We start from the raw sequence: 8883 nt of genomic DNA on the forward strand, positions 1-8883 counted from the left end.
TAACTGAACCTTCATTTGAAAGCTGTTTTTGCGATCATTCGAATGCTGTATCGAACAACTGCAAATTTTATCGTTTTATATCAAGTTTTTGAAGAAAAATTTCGACCCTTGAAATCTACAAATTCGGAACACTTTTTTCTAACGATGTAAACAATCTTTTTTATCGCTCCAGGGGTACATATTTTTATAAAAATAATGACTTCACATTCTGAAACCAGTAAAACTCATGCTTAGTAATGTTTTATGAATGGTCTGCTAACTTTTTTTTGTGAAAATATCAGTTAAATTCAGGTGTTCCACAATTGTGGGAGGCACAATAACATCCCACAATTATGGAACAGGCAATTTGGAAGCAGCGATTTGCTGCTCTGAATAAAATAGTCTCGAAATGCAGTTTTTTGTTTTAAAAGTACTACTTATATTAATGAAATAGCAAAAGAATGTCCAAATAAAGGTCCTAAAAATAGTAGGGTACACAGCAAAGATGCATTTGGCATGCTTTTGACAAATTATCACAAAAGTGTTCCGAATTTGTGGGTGTTCCGAATATGTGGGATGACTGTATCATTTGCCGTATAATTCGAATTAATTCAAAGTTTAGTGTGAATAAGTAAGGCTGGTACAAATTTTATTTAAAGTTTTTGTCACTCCCCCTTCAAAGTTGGCCCGAAAAATCAGGGGGCAATAAAAAATTACATCCAAAATTGCATACTACTAACAATATTAAAACAAATCAAACTTTTTGTAAAGCCAAGTCAAAGAAAAAGCTTCGAAAATATGTACAATTGAACTAAACAAATCAATAATGCACTTATTTATTTGAATTGGCCGCTGAAAATTTTCCTGAAATTCTAGCAAACCTATTTGAAAGTGTAGAAATTTGTAAATATTGTCAAGGCGGAAGCGTTACAACTGGGCTACGTGGCTCGGTCTTATACAAACATTTAAATTTATAAAATTCCCAAACAACAAAAAATAAACAAAAATATGGTCTTTAAAGGAAAGAAACTAAAAAATATATGTAATCCTTATCAATAAATAATTTATTTTAAGCATTTTATATCAATCTGTCAAAAGTCAATAATGTGTATTTGAATAATAACAGCATAAATAACAGAATGAAAAACTAAACTTTGCTAAACAAACATTGAAATGTTTGAAAGAATTTCTAAACTGAAGTGATAGGTTCACTTTGAAATAATAATTCTCGTACATACCTTGTTAATCCTCTTCAAATGCATCCAGAGAGAATATGATTGCAGCACAATCCATTTTTGCAGCTGATTGGTCAAACTAAACAAAATACTAGAAGCCGAATGTCCAGAAAATGCCCGTTAGTAGATCTGTAAGAGAAAATAAAACACAAATCATCAATTCTCAAACAAAATTTATGGAATAATTAAAAATTCAATAGTAAACAAAGAAAAAGAAAACAATCAATACTTATCTGAGTTTTAAAAATCGTCGGAAAATATTTGTCGGGTTTCAGGTGGACTCATCCTCCTCCGTGAAACTGCTTTCGAGCTACCTCCTCCGGAATCACAAGAGGAAGGTTCATCCTTCTATCGCTGACACTCCAAAACGATAGAAAAAATGTCACAGTTTCACGTCCAGTCCCCAATTACCACCATGAACGCAGAAACGTAAACAATCACACGCACACTCGCGAAAACACACGGATCAAATACGGTTTCCCCACAAATCGCGATTCTGATGACGCGACGACAAAAACCAAAACAAATCGACACTGCTGTTTTCCTCCACCGAAAACTGTCAAATTCGCCAAAATCATTCCGGCGTTGATCCACGTCTTAACAGCACCGGCAGGAGGAGGAGGAGGAGGAGGAACGATGACCAGCGGCATGTAAGCAGGAGGATTTCGCTAACATAACTTCTCCACAGAGCCACAGAAACATCAACTTTCACATAAATTACAACATTTCGCAACTCTCACATAAAACGACACCAACGAACGCACATTCCCACGGCCAAAATACGCACTTACAACCAGCGGCGATTCGCGGGCTGTTGTTAATCTGTGGAAAACTACTGCACCAAAAACGTAAACAAACCCTTGTCCTTGTCCTGGCGAATCCGCCAAAATCCTTTCCTCGTTAATCCACAGCAGCCCCCCGCCACAAAAACACAAACAATCACTTAACCACAACATATCACGGCTCCCAAATGCCACGGAACGAACGAACACACACTCCCTCGGCCACAGAACGTACTCACAACCCGCGGCGATTCGCGGACTATAATTCATCCGCGGAAAACTACTGCGCGAAAACGTACACAAACCAACCCGCCACGAACGCAAAAGCTGTCTGTCTGCCGATTGCCGATTCCTGTCACGACATGTCGCGCGCGTTGCGTGCGAGCAGTGAACGAAAGAAGAGAGAAAAGAGAGAATGAGCGAGCGCGTGGGCTCATTTTTGCGCTTTGCGATGAAATTGTATATGCGGTAAAATACTTTTTAATGTGATTAGTTTAACTAGTACATTTAAAGTAAATTAAAGTGAAAAAAAATTCAATAAAAATGTCCATTAACAAAACTGTCATTTTAGCTAAGTCCCGCTTGAAAAAATTAACTTTATAAATCATCTCATAATCCAGGGTTTTAAAAAATATTCTAAGTGTAGGAAAAGTGAAATTTTGTCAAGGAGTGAAAATTTTACTAAGTCCAACAAAAACTAGATAAAACTAGAAAATATCATCTCATGATGAAGAGGTCGAAATTTTTTCTAAGTCCCAAAATAATTTGGCTTTCGAAATTCTGCTAAGTCCAGCAAAAACAAGATAAAACAAAATAATATCATCTCATGATAAAGATTTCGAATTTTTTTCTAAGTTTCAAAATAATTTGGCTTTCGAAATTTTGCTAAGTCCAGTGAAAGCATGATAAAACAAAATAACATCATCTCATGATAAAGAGGTCAATTTTTTTTCTAAGTCCCAAAATAATTCGGTTTTCGATTTTTTTCTAAGTCCGGTAATATCATGAGAAAATGAAAATTTAACAACTGATGATAAAAGGTCTACAAACATAGAAAGGAACATAGATTTCGGCGCGCATTTTAAGAGTTTTTGGAACAAATATCAAACATGCCATGATATCAAAAACAACTCAAGTTATTTTTTTGTTCGTCCCATGATGCGACTTTCTGCCCGGGTCGATCAGAAAATTACATCTTACGGTAAACTTGTCATGTTGCCAAAAACATGAAGATGACATGTTTCCAGAACGCTTGACTTCCCGATCAGAAAATTACATCTTACGGTAAACTTGTCATGTTGCCAAAAACATGAAGATGACATGTTTCCAGAACGCTTGACTTAAGAGATGTAGAAACATAAAATGTAACATGATTTACTCTACGAAACATCAAAAAAATATCAAACCAAGTTGACATTTTGAACTTCAAAATATCATGTCATGGTACCGAAAAATATCATCCAGGAACATGAAATAATCATGGCCAATTCTGCTTTTTCCTGAAAAAATTGGTGCGAAAAAATATCATTAAGAAACATAAAAAAATCATGACAGGTTCAGGTTTTTGCCTGAAAAAAACTGTTCGTTAAAATATCATCCAGAAACATTAATGTATCATGAAAAGTTGTGATTTGTGAAGAAATCTTACAAATCCATAATTCGCAACTTCCCATGATACATTTTTATTTTCAGATGGTATTTTTCGACAGAAAACTTAAAAGGGCTTATTTTTTAAGTAAAAGTGCATCGCGCTATCTGAACTGAGTACACCCTTACCAAAAAACATGATTTTCTGAGTTCAATATCCCACTTTTCATACGATTAAACATTTTTATGGTTTTAGTACCTGAACTCAAAAAATCGTATGAAAAGTGGGATATTGAAATCAGAAAATCATGATTTTTGGTAAGGGTGTAAGCCCAATGCACTGTTTACAAAAAAAAAGTCAGAAGAAGTTTTTTTTTATGTCAAAAACTGTCATCTGAAAACATAAAAGAACTATGAAAACAAGTGATATATTGGTGTTTTTTTTCTGAACATATATAAATGTACTAGAGTCTAACTTATTTACATAAAATTGAGTGTTTTGTTTGATTTGGGGTTAACATTTATAAGCATGGGTACCATAAACCAGATGATTTTGATTGAAGATGATTTTGCAAAACGAAAGTAAGACTGAATACGAATGAAACAAGCGTTAATCATACAGCTGGTGTAATCGTCTTTTTGAAATGCTAAATTGCATATTTTAGATTCCTTTTTATTTTTGCCAATAAATAATTCTAGATTACTTTTTCAAAACCACCAATGCGCCATGGGTTTCCTATTTACATAGGACCTTTTTAAAAAGTAAGCGAGAATTACAATTTGCAAGAAGTTTTTCTCAAAAGTAGTTTTAAGGGTAATATCTCAAAAATTAACACCATGAATGTTTTCAATTAAGATTCATTATCTTTAAAAAAAAAACGGGAATTGACATGTACTGAATATCCAATTGATAAAAAGTGATATGTTCACATAACAATATTTTTTAACATACCTTGTAAATGATCTCTAAATCCATCCAATCAATTCCCTATGATGAATACTATGATATGATGATGGTTGTCCAGAAATTGCTGTCCTGTGAAAGAGAAGAGAACACAAAGTATCAATTCTAAAATGAAAATTTAAATCATTTTTGTAAAGATACTCCACCTTTACAATGATTATTAAATGTAACTTCTACAAAATGAAAGTAAACAATACTTATCTGAATAAAAACGAGAATTCCGTTGTCGAAATGACCGGATTTGCCCAATGCAAATGATGGCTACCGGAACGATGGAGGCCCCAAAATCTTCCGGTGGAAGATGGTGCTGCTAAATAGGTAGGACCCGCCCCGCTGGAGACAGTTACAAAACGCAGCTGCTTATTAGATTGCACCGTTTTGCCTCCTCCTCCTTCAGAGGCTGAAAATAAAAAAATATTTGAACCGGGCTTTTGACGGAGGGGACAAGCTGCAGCAGAACAAAAACATTGGGGGCTGTGATAAATAAATAATACCTTGCGACTGCAAAGCTCCTCTTCCGCGAGATGCATCTGTCAACAGGCAAAACTAGCACCGTCTGCCACAGGAAGAATCTGGAGATTGTAGAGCTTCCGTAAAGCTGAATGATGGTGGCCATACCGGCAACGAGGATTCCTCTTCTGACTTCTTCTGTGACAGGTGCAAAAGTCGATCGCGAAAAAACCTCCTCCAAATTCTTTTGCAAACCACATCCCCCACATAAACAAACTAATACACACGCAATTACCGACATAAAACACATAAACAAAAACAGCACAGCCTGCCGGGTTCACTCCGCACCGAATTGAAGCCTCAGTTTCCATCGGTGGCCAACTCTGGCGGTGGTGAATCTACTTAGTTTTCCTTCTTCTAATGCACCAAAATGGTGACGCAAAAACACACAAGATTCTCGCTACAAATCGTTCTTTTCCGCGGTAAAACGACAACCTCCACTTTCCCCTCACTCACTACACATAAACAAACACAAATACATACGACTATCGACACATAATGCACCAAAAATGCACTTTTTCCCGATTTACGAAACAAAAAACCACAGCACCGGTTTGTTTTGATTCCTGTTTTGACATTTCGCCGTGTGTGCGAGTGTAAGCAGCAAGTGGGAGAAAAGCGAAAAGAGAGAGAGAGCTTGTGCGGACAGTGAAAGCGTACTGTGAAAAAAACATTGCGTATAAATTGAATTAATTATCAACATTGATATTTAAATGGAATCGATTTAAATATTGAGTTTTTGCCATTAATATTCATTTTATATTAATGCCACAAAACTCAGTAACATTGTGTATTTTTTATGGGATACCAGCTTATCTATTTTTTGAAGGTTTTTGTTAATAACTTTCAATCAATCTGTTATTAAAATGATGTACTGAAAGTCAACAATATTTTTAAATGTAAAAAATATTTAAAGAGGTTCATTAAATATTTAAATAAAATTTCACTTTATTTGATATTGCAAGTTACATAAATCATCAGTTTTTCAATGTAATATTAACAACTTTTTGTTGGAAAAAGTTACATTGACTTTAACATAATCTACTTCTAAAAAAAACAATTTATAAACTTAAAAACAATTCATGCCCAAATTCTTTAAAACACTGAAAAAATAAAAGCAAATCAAATATTGAAGAAAGATGATGTTCTTTCTTCAGTTGAATTATTCGCTCAAAACCAAAATCTTTCTTTGAATTAAACAGTTTTTAAAGGTACTCCTCATCTCAGCTTAGGACAACTACTATACCAATATAATACGGCAACAACGTTAAATAAAAAAAAATCTCTTCACGAGAACGTCTTTAAAACATATTTAAACAATAATTCGCACAAAATATTCTAGTGACTTCACAGAAAAAGATTATTGAAGCCATCTGTGATAAATATATCTTGGTGAAAATTCAATTAATATAAAATTTATGACTACATTGATTTGGTTTGAAAAAAATATATTCGCAAAATTTACAAAATGAAGTTCGAACAGTGATAGGTTCACCTTAAAATAATATTTTTCGTACATACCTGGTTAATCCTCTTCCAATCCATCCAACCAAAGCATGATTGCATCGCATCTAATTTGTCTAATTGAACAAAATGCCAGATGCTGAATGTCCCGAAACATGCCCAGGTTGTCGTCCTGTTAAAGAAAACAAAACACAAAGTATCAATTCTAAAACAGAATGTCCAGGGTTTTTTTTTATCAAATAATCCAACATGATATTATAAAAAAAATAGAAAAGGAAAGCAAATAATACTTATCTGAGTCAAAAAATCGTTGAAATACTTCTTCCTACTAAGTATTTAGAAGCAGCATGTACCATCGATTCAGATGGACTCCACTCTCCACCTTCACCGGGAAACTGCTCGCGAGTCGCCCAATAGATTACCTCCTCCGAAATAACCAGATAAAGGTTCTTCCTTCTGTCACGGACACCCCTAAAGGATAGAAGCAATGTCACATTGTCACATCCCTGCCCCTGCCACACACTCACAATAATCAATTAAAAACGTAAACAAACCCCAAAGCACAGTCACATGAACAATCGCAGGCCGCAGCCAGCACCAACGCGGATTTGTCAGTTTTTCTCTCGCTCACCCCCTCCGGAAACACAAAGGAAGTTTCATACAGTTGTAATCACCCGTTCACCAAGAATGCGTCAAACGTAAACAAACACACACGCACACAATCGCGAATTCGCGAAAACAATGTTCCCCCACAAATCAGGATTCCAATCACGCGACACCAAAACCAAAACAAACTTAACTAGCTGTGTTTTCCTTCACCGAGAACTCCCGTGTCCAATCAAATCCGCCGAAATCGTTCCGGCGTTGATCCGTGTCAAGACAGCACCTGCAGGAGGAGGAGGAGGAAGGAGGCCAAGTGACTTTGAGGGCAAGAGGATTCCTCTTCTGGGGGCAGCTGCTTGGCCTGAACATTCCTTGCATCCGCCTACACTGAGCGGAACTTTTTCTTCGCCCCCAGCCACCAAAACAGAAGCAATCACTTAACCACAATATATCGCGGCACCCGAAGGCCACAGTCCTATCGAACACACACTCCCTCGGCCATAGAACGTACTCACAACCCGCGGCGATTCGCGGATTACAATTTATCTGCGGAAAACTACTGCGCGAAAACGTAAACAAACCAGCCCGCCACGAACGCAAAAGCTGTTTGTCTGCCGATTGCCGATTCCTATCACGACATGTCTCGTGCGTTGCGTGCGAGCAGTGAACGAAAGAAGAGAGAAGAGAGAGAGAGCGAGCGCGTGGGCTCATTTTTGCGCTTTGCGATGAAATTTTATGTGCGTTAAAATACTTTTTAATGTGATTAGTTTAACTAGTGTATTTAAAGTAAATTAAAGTGAAAAAAAACTCACTAAAAATTTCCATTAACAAAAGTGCCATCTTGCGGAGGAGTGAAAATTTTGCTAAGTCCAACGAAAACATGATGGAAAATAATTGTTTGATTGACAGGTCGATTTTTTTTCTAAGTCCCAAAATAATTGGACATTCGAAATTTTGCTAAGTCCAGCGAAAACAAGATAAAACTAGAAAATATCATCTCATGATGGAGAGGTCGATTTTTTTCTAAGTCCCAAAATAATTTGGCTTTCGAAATTTTTCTAAGTCCAGCGAAAACTTGATCAAACATCAAAATATCATCTCATGATAGACGGGTCGAAAATTTTTCAAAGTCCCAAATAAATTAATTTTCGAAATTCTGCTAAGTCCAAAAATATCAAATAGAAATGAAAATAAAACATTTGATGATACACTGTCTAGAAACATAAAAAATATCATGGATTTCTGCGGCCAATTTTTTAGTTTTTGGAACAAACAAAAATCATGCCATGTTCACAAAAACAGTCCATGATATTTTTGTGTTCATCCTAAGATGCGACTTTCTGCCCGGGGGGCAGAAAGTTGCATCTTGGAAAAATCTACCCATGTTCGTAAAAACACGAACAAGTCAAGTTCACCCCAGGGTATGGTTAAGAGATAACCGAACATGGCCACGAACATAAATTGTTCGAGGTGTATCTGCGAAAAATCTTGTTGAGTTTATTTGACCAACAATGCCACATCAAGTTGAGTTTATAGTAGCAAACAACTGAAATCTTCCAAAAATCATATCAAGTTCATAAAGTAGATTTTGATCCCAAAAATAATTTTATTGGTTTTTAATGCACCCCGCCACTATTCAAACCCACCCCCCTCCCTTCTTTCTCTTCACAAATATGAGTAATATTGCAGGAATATACGCACTTACATCAAAACAAGATTTTTCAAAGTTGAAAAATTATTTTACTTTAAAAACTCATTC

At 35.8% G+C, this 8883-nt stretch overlaps 1 long non-coding RNA gene across 1 annotated transcript; it reads left to right on the forward strand.

Annotated features, from left to right (window-relative positions):
• The first annotated feature begins 1491 nt into the window (after positions 1-1491).
• Positions 1492-8676, forward strand: LOC128092533 (uncharacterized). Its single transcript, XR_008211846.1, has 2 exons — positions 1492-3172; positions 8559-8676. It is a non-coding gene; the product is annotated as an uncharacterized LOC128092533 (long non-coding RNA).
• The last annotated feature ends 207 nt before the right edge of the window (positions 8677-8883 follow it).

The sequence above is a fragment of the Culex pipiens genome, chromosome 1 (genome assembly GCF_016801865.2).
Source record: "Culex pipiens pallens isolate TS chromosome 1, TS_CPP_V2, whole genome shotgun sequence".
Classification (NCBI taxonomy): domain Eukaryota; kingdom Metazoa; phylum Arthropoda; class Insecta; order Diptera; family Culicidae; genus Culex; species Culex pipiens.